The sequence below is a fragment of the Eucalyptus grandis genome, chromosome 7 (genome assembly GCF_016545825.1).
Source record: "Eucalyptus grandis isolate ANBG69807.140 chromosome 7, ASM1654582v1, whole genome shotgun sequence".
Classification (NCBI taxonomy): domain Eukaryota; kingdom Viridiplantae; phylum Streptophyta; class Magnoliopsida; order Myrtales; family Myrtaceae; genus Eucalyptus; species Eucalyptus grandis.
In genome coordinates, this window is record NC_052618.1 from 22,311,041 (window position 1) to 22,320,148 (window position 9,108).

The window sequence follows — 9,108 nt, forward strand, 5'->3', positions numbered from 1 at the left end:
AACCAAAAAGAATAGAAGAAGCTTTATCTGATGAAAGTTGGATTGAAGCTATGCAAGAAGAGCTCGACAGGTTCAGCATTAATGATGTCGGGAATTGACATCCAAACCAAAAGGTAAAACTGTTATTGGAGCTAAATGGGTGTTCAGAAACAAGATGAATGAGAAAGGAAAATTCGTACAAAACAAAGCAAGACTCGTGGCCAAGGGATATACGCAAGAAGAAGGAATAGACTATGATGAGACTTACGCTCCAAAGAGCAAGGTTAGAAGCTATTCGACTATTACTTGCGTTTGCTTGTTATAAGAATTTCAGGTTATTCCAAATGGACGTCAAAAGTGCCTTCCTAAATGGATTTATCCAAGAGGAAGTTTATGTGGAACAACCACCGGGGTTTGAAGACCCAAAGAAGCGGACTCGCTTCGGGGCCGAAAAGGCTTTGTATGGTTTAAAGCAAGCACCTCGAGCTTGGTACGACAGATTAAGTAAGTTTTTAATACAAAATGGTTTTGTCAAAGGTAAAGTAGATACTACTTTATTTATCAAAAAGGAGAACAAAAGTTTCTTACTTGTTCAAATATATGTGGATGACATTATTTTCGGATCTTCTAATGAAAATCTGTGCAAGAAATTTTCTAAGTCTATGCAGGATGAATTTGAAATGAGTATGATGGGAGAGTTAACATTCTTTCTTGGTCTTCAAGTAAAACAATTGAAGGAATGAACTTTTATTTATCAAGAAAAATATGTTAATGATCTTGTCAAAAGATTTGGACTGGAAAAGTGTAAAAAGACCGACATACCGATGTCAAGTTCTTTGAAGATAGACAAAGATGAAGAAGGGAAGAAAGTTGATCAAAAGCTGTACATGAGTATCATTGGTTCACTTCTTTATCTTACCGCTTCTAGACCTGATATTTTGTTGAGTGTTTGCATCTGTGCTAGGTTTCAATCAGATCTTAGAGAATCCCATCTTAGTGCTGCGAAACGCATCATTAAATATGTTGCTTCATCATCAAGCATCGGTCTTTGGTATCCTAAGAAGGGAGACTTTAATCTTCTGGGATATTCAGACGCAGATCTGGCCGGTTGCAGAGTTGATAGAAAAAGCACTTCGGGAACCTACTAGTTGCTTGGAAGCAGGACAGTGTCTTGGTTTTCAAGGAAACAAAGCACTGTGTCCCTTTCAACAACAGAAGCAGAGTATGTAGCTCTTGGAAGTTGCTGTTCGCAAATTCTATGAATAAAACAGCAGCTAAGAGACTTTGAAATTGAAGACTCATGCACGGAGATTAATTGCGACAACACCAGCGCTATCAACCTCACCAAAAATCCAATTCTCCACTCAAGAGCAAAGCATATAGAGATTCGACATCACTTTATTAGAGACCATGTTCAAAATGGAGATGTTTCAATTCAATTTGTTGAGTCAAAGAATCAACTCGGCGGATATATTCACAAAGCCTTTGGAGAAAAATCAATTTGAGTCTATACGTTCCAAACTCAACATTTTGAGGTATGAGGATATCAAAGTCTAAAGACTTTCAGACTCAGACTTACAAGACTTTATCTGAAAGATAGTCTTGGTACATCCGTCAGACTGTAAGTCTTTCTCTCTTGAATCCCATCTTAAAAAGGTACGATCGTCAGACTGTGTTTAAATTGTTGCTATATTTAATTGACGTAAAATTGCATCGTTTCATTTTCAAAAAGGAAGTTATTTTTGAAATGGCTATTTTTTAAGCGGAAAAAGACAGATTATTTTGAAAAGGCAAATTTTTATTTCCTTTATGATGGTTCGTTTATCCCTCTTTTTAACCGATCGTGAACTGTCGATTCCTTTTCACTTTTCTCTCAAAAACCCTAGAAAGCATCGATCCTCCATTCCCGTTTGTCTTCTTTGTTTAATCCTCAAAAAAAGTTGTCATCTTTCCTGGGAAAGTCAAGCAAGGAATCTTCCAAAAACTGAGAAAGATGTCATCTTCAATAAAGTCCTCAAGAATCGCAAGCAAGGGACCACAACAGATGAGTGAGGGGCCTACGCACTTCGATCTTACTGAAGAAGAAGTGACTCTAGAACAGCAAGCGAGCCCACAACATTCTCAGCAGCGTCATTCTCCTCCATCTAGTCCTAAAGGCGTTGATCAACAACAACAGAAGAAATCATCGAGGAAGCACTCGTAAGAGTTCAAAAGCCCGCTTATATTTACCAGTTATATCGTGCCTTAAAAGGAATTCGTACTCCTTTGAACTACATTGATGAGTTTCTTAAAGACAAAGGACATGGGAACGAATATATCTTTCTGAAAAAAATGGAAAGTTTGGGAATTGCTCGAAAAGGGGTGGTGAGGAAACCCTTGCAAATATCCCAAGTGATCCTCGTGATCCTGGGCCGAATCCTGCATATGGGAATGATGATGACAAATTATACAGTCAATTTCAACCAAAAATGGGTGTTGCGGTTGAAAATCAAGGAAAAATGGGAGATTTGTTCATATCTAAGGAGCAAAAGGATTTGTACTCGAATTTGCTAAAGCGTGGGGTAATAAACCCTAGGAGTGTTGATTTTGATTTTCTGGATGCTGTGAATATGAACTTGAGGGAAAAGTTCAGTTATCTTCAACTTGAAAAGTTCTGCTCTGACTCTACAGAGGCATATGCTGAATTAACTGCATATTTCTATTCAAAACTAAGCTTTTTGGATGCGAATAGATTCTCTTTCAGCGTAAAAGACCAAGACTTTGTTGTGGATATGAATATGTTGGCAGATGTGTTAGAAGTCGAAAGAGGAAGATATCAATCAATCAAAGTTTCCATTGCTCGGGCCACACTTGAACTGGTGAAGGACAGGAGAACAGATGAAAAGAACACCTACCTAAGGATGGGTGCATTCAACATCTTGCTTCACAAAATTGTGATTAATTGCCTCCGACCGAAATCAACTTCCAAGACTGATGTTTCAAGTTCAGAGGCCAAGCTGATGTATGTCATTCTCTTTGGAAAAAGGTTTTCTCTCCCTCACACTGTGATGTTTCACATGTATAGAGCAATGATGAAGGACAGAGGTCAACTCTCTTACCCAAGCCTTGTTACGAAGTTATTCAGACATCTGAATATTCAGCCTCCACAAATCTTTTGTGTTCGACCTTGGGATAATATGGTGGTAGGACTGAAAATGGTAACCAAAATGCGTATGAAGGAACTGAGCAAGGAGTTGGAGAAATTCAAGGAGAAGACTCCTGCAAAATCTCATCAAATTTCTTCTGCAGCTAAAAGAAAAGGGAAGGAGCCCATGGTTGCTCCATCCAAGAGAAGAAGAGCTCTCCTCATTGAGGATGAAGATGATGAGGAAGACATCACCATCTCTGCATTGGCTTTGAAGAATTTAAGTTGTCCTATTCCACAGCAAGAATAGGAACAAATGACAAAAGAAGCAGAGGAGAAGGAAGAAGAAGAATTAGAAGCTGAAAAAGAAATAGAGGAGGAAAGACCAGAAGAAGAAAGAAGAGAAGAAGGAGAACATGAGGAACACTCTTCTCCACCGGTAGGCATGGAAACAGGGGGAGATCAGGAGAAAGGAGTGAAGTCTTCATGTCCTGATACAAGTGAATGAGTCAGTCGCTCACCAGCAGACCCAGAGGATGTTTATGCATCTCAATTTCCAGTTGAAGGTCATGAAGTTTCATCGCCAAACCTGCGAGATTATGCTGATCTACCATCGTCTGCATTTACTCCATCAGATCGAGCCGAAGTAAGTACTCAGACTGATAATGGAGCAGATTTTCGCAGAATCATGGATATTCTCTTGGAGATGCGAGGTCAAATTTATGCCTTGGGATGCGAAGTTCAAAGCTTGAAGAATGAAGGTCAAGCTTCTTCATGTTCATTGAATGATAAAATGCAAGCCCTCTCTGTTCAGAATCAGGCCAATGCCAAGAGTGAGGAGATTGCACAACTAAAGGAAGACTTTAAAAGGCTGGAAGGCATCGTTTAGTCTATGGAAGATTTCCAGCTTGTCCGCGTTCCCAAGCAATCTTGACTTCATCTCATCCCTTTTAATGATGACAAAAAGGGGGAGAGATGCAAGATTTGATCAAAAACTTTTCATTCATTAAACTTTTTGTTTGTTGGATTGCCTTGTGGTTTGTGGTTTGAACCTGTTTGACTTTGTTTTGTGTATGGATGAGAACTGAACCAGACTTGGACTTGACTGTTTCTATTAACCAATATTGATATCTTATGAATGGCTTCATCATATACTAGACTAACCTATTTTCTGTGGTTGCAGATTCTAGTGTTATTCTATTAGCCATTTATCTCTATAAGATATGCATATGTGTTTGAGGAATGTTTTGCAGGTCAAAGAAATCCAAATCTGCAGGAAAGTTTTGTCACCATCAAAAAGGGGGAGATTGTTGGAGAAATATTCTTGAAGTGTTTTGAAGTTGACAAAACGTTTCTATCAGTCTAGTCTGAAGGCTTGCAAACTCTACTATTTAAAGTCTGAAGACCTCCGGAGAGCTAGACTCAAGACTCAAAGTCTATCCTCATTGACAGTCTCTAATCCGTTGAAGAAAAGTTATCCAGAACTGGATGTTTCGTTAAGGATTTGACCTTATCAACTGGAGAAGATCTCATGGCTAGAGAAGACATAACAGAGTCCTTTGATTGATCGAAGATTGACTCGATAAATTGAAGATCCGGTGATTGCCTAAATATTATTGGAAGGTTCTGCTTATGGAAACCGAGATCCTGATTGTATGGGCGAACAGATTGATGGGCTATCAACACGTTCCTTTAATAGCTTGAACAATCTTCCTAATTGATTCCGTCCAACGGGTAGATTGGAGGAATTCCTTTGGTAAGTGCCAACGGGTATGATGGCATAAAGGAGTATATAAGGAAGACTTTGTCTTAGTTGTTCAAGGTGTGCGCGATAGAAGAATTCCAAAGTCTGAAGCTCCTTTTTGTTTAGACAAATCCTTTGAGCGAACACTTGTATACGAAAGAGAGAGTCTATATTTGTGAGAAATCTTGAGGAGGTGTGGTAGAACATCTACACTGTGGAATCAAGGCAAAGCTGTGCTGTAACTTCTCTTTTGTTCATAGTGGAATCCAGCCAATAGGCTGTCAGTGAAGAAGAGTAGACGTAGGCTTGATATAAGCCGAACCACTATAAACCGCGTGTTCAATTTTCTCTTCTCTCGCCCTTTACTTTGATTATCGTTTCCTTCAACCGTCTAGTATTGTGCAATTGTTGAAGAAAAATCCTTTATATACCTATTCACCCCCCTCTAGGTACTCATACTAGCAATATCAGAACCCACCAAGCCGAGCTATACTGACGACGAGCCGTGAGCTTCCAGCGACGGTTCTTGATACAAGCCTTCAACGACGGACCGTCCCACGAACTGCTGCTGCTTCTTGCTCGGCGACGGTGCCGCCTTCCAGTTCTCTCGCCCATCGTCGCCGCGTCCTCTTTGCCCACCGCTTCGTCCAGCGAGCCTGGTGGTGTCCGGGCTGCTGCCCGAAAAGTGCCGCTGCGTTCAACCCACCTCGTCTTTCGGTTCCCCCGCTGACGGTTTGGCCCACACACCGCCGTGGGCGTCGGCGACACCGGCACTGATGGGAAAGTTGAAACAGCAGCCTAAACGGCCGCCTAACCCCCAGCCCGGATCGGCCATAGCGTCGCCAGCAAGGGGGAGGTCGCCGGCCTGGACCGGCGGAGGACAGTTGTCCGTCACGGTCCTCCCCTCTCCTCAGATCGCGCCTCAAGCGATCTGACGGAAAGAAGGATGGAACCAGGTCGGGAAGCCTGGTTCACGGGTTTGACCGACCCGGTCTCCTCTCATTAATCTGAGATGCGGGTTGGGTCCGGAGACTCGACCCGGATCCACGCGCTTTCTTCTTTTTCTGCCTTTCGCTAATCCGAGCCGATCCGGACCCGAGTCGGGTCGGATCATGAGACCGGACCGATCCACCGGTTGGCAATTATTTATTATTATTATTTAAAAATACAAATATAAAATATTTTCAAAAAATTCTGCAATTAGGACAAGGCTGAAAAATAGTTTTTGAGTAGTTTTCTCCAAAAAAATTGCATGAAAAATCCTTTAAAAAAAAAACAAATCTTATCTTTAGTGAATACGGTGATCTTCTTCTCGAGCCATTTGGCTTGCATCCAATATATCTATTCATTCATCCCTCTCATTAGTTGATTAACTAGTGTAATCAAGTTTTCGATCCTAATTTCTCTAATTACAATATTTTACTTGGATTTTTAATCGATCCACTGTAAATCGAATTAGTGGTGGCTTGCAAGTTAAAAAAAAAAAAAAAACGAACTGTAAGTCATGAACTAGTAGTGGGCTTGGGAGAGTTCGGACTAAACCTAAGCTTAGAAAATCATTAGCCTCATGTGCCTACGGGAGGCTTTCAAGAGGTAATGACATATGTGTTGCTAGGTGTCAAAATTTCAGCTTGGGAACACTATTAGTGAAGTAACCTCAATATTGAGTAAGCAAATTATTGATTGAATAAGTAATTGGCCACCTCTTCTTGCGATTATAAATGCTAATAATAGTAAACCACAGATATGATATTCAATGATGCATCAAATCCCACCGATATACTTGGTTGGTTGCACTTGAAGGATATTAAAGGTAGCTTTCATTGTTTCGAGAGGTGGTTCTTACTATGTAACACTTTCCCTTTATAAGGTTCAAGAGATGGCTCTTACGATATAATACTCTGTCCCACGTGAAGCTTAGTTTTAGGAGTAAGTAAAAAAGATTAAAAGCTCAGATAAGCCATTGGATGGCCCGAATTTTCAGGTCTGGCCTGGGTCAAGATTTCGAGCTCCCGCTTATTTATACTCAAAGCACTTTGATAAAGTCATTAATAAGTTAAAAAATAAACATATAAAGAAGTGATCTTTGAGGAGAAAAATCTAGTAACGATATCTAATTTTAACACTAAAAAAAAATCGGGCTAGGGCCCAACCAGCCCGTATCTCTATTTCGACCTCTACCGAGCCTGCAAATTCCATGAAGTTGTTAATGCTCGCGTAATTGACGGGATACTAGAAGACTTCTCTCTTCTTCTTTGTCTTTTTGGTTGGGTTATGGTTGTCTGCTTTCACGACGCACTTGATGGAATGTCGAGTCTTCGTCTCCATGGTCTTCCCAATCCTCACGTAATTGATAGTGAATATGAGGCACCAATTTGTTTAGTCTTCAGTCTTTGTCTACATGGACTTCATGGAATATGAGGCACCAATTTCTTTTATACGAAACCATGTAAATGATATTTGAGGTGAAATACCTAACAATTGATCTATTTTTGATATTTTGTCAAAAAAAAAATCTATGTTTTATACTAAAGCTAGGATTCAACCAGCCTGGACCTCTATTTCGGCCTCTACCGAGCCTGACATGGACTTGTCGATGCTCACGTAATTGATGGGGTACTAAAAGACTTGTCTCTTCATTTTTATTTTATTTTTTTGGTTGGGTTATCGTCGGCTGCTTAAACGACGCACCTGATGGAATATTCAGTCTTCATCTCCGTTGACTTCCCAGTCCTCACGTAATGGATGGGGAATATGAGGCACCAATATGAACTTCATATGGACCTTCCGCTTTTGTAATATATTTATTTTAACATGCGAAATCATATGGCATAAAATAAGTGAAGATAAGCCATACACAATAATTAATAATAGTATGCCACATCAGTTATGATACCAAATTTATAAAATAATTTTAGTGTGTTTACAATATTAATAACAATATTCATTTATACTACCACACTTTGAACCCTGTGTAGAGCGTACCTTCTTTGAAACCTCAGAGTATGTACATATTTCTTCAAGAGAGATGAGGTAAAATTGAGGGCCACAAAAGTTCGGATAAGTCTACAATACTTCCCATTGTGGAATCAGTCGATAATTGAATTTTGCGCAGGATCAAGGTGTTAAATGCAGCTAAGACTGAAAGTTGGGATCACAAGAGGAGATGGGGAAACAACTGTTTCTTATTCTTAACTCTGCTCTCCTGTGGTGGTGGAGCTCCATCACAATCTCAAGAGCATACTCACAAAACCAAACGGATCAGCTCGCGTTAGTCTCCTTCAAAAATGCAATACATAAAGACCCATTTGGAGTCTTGAGCTCTTGGAATGATTCTACTCATCATTGTGAGTGGCAAGGTGTTTTGTGCAGCAAAAGACATCCTGGGAGGGTCACATCCCTGGACTTGAGATCACAAGGCTTGGAAGGCTTACTATCTTCTCACGTAGGTAACCTCTCTTTTATGAGGATCCTATTTTCGCAGAACAACAGCTTTCATGGTGAAATCCCACCACAGATCGGCAACTTGCTTTGGCTTCATGTTCTTGTTCTCAGTAACAACTCATTTGGTGGGCCAATACCCTCTAATCTTACCCATTGCTCAAACCTCAAGACCCTGAATCTCATAAATAATCAACTTGTGGGAGGAATTCATTCTGATCTTAGTTCTTTAACAAGACTCAAAGGCTTGGGCTTGGCTAGGAATAGTCTCGTAGGTCCTATTCCTCGTTCAATTGGAAACCTCTCGCTACTACAAAAGCTCTCCTTGTGTGAAAATGTATTAAGCGGAGAAATACCTGAGGAATTGTCCAGACTCAAGAGATTGACATTTTTCCAGCTATCTACCAACAAACTAATCGATGAGGTTCCAGCGGGGCTTTTAAACATCTCTGACATTGTTTTATTCGATGTTGGTAGTAACCAGTTGCGGGGAAGCTTTCTCAGTGATGTTAGCACCGCTCCTCCTTCTCTCTATCTCCTTGGCGCCTATGATAACTTGTTCACCGGGATGATTCCGTCAACGTTAACGAATTTCACAAGCCTTGAAAAGCTTATGCTTACCCAGAACAACTTCCATGGCCCAATACCCAAAAATCTAGGAAGGCTAAAGGGCCTTTATGCGATTGAATTCAGCAATAATCAATTGCAGGATGACTTGAGTTTTATCACTTCTTTAGTTAATTGTTCCAACTTAGCATATCTTGAGATAGCTATGAACTTGTTTTATGGATCGTTTCCGAGATCCTTCTCCAATCTCTCC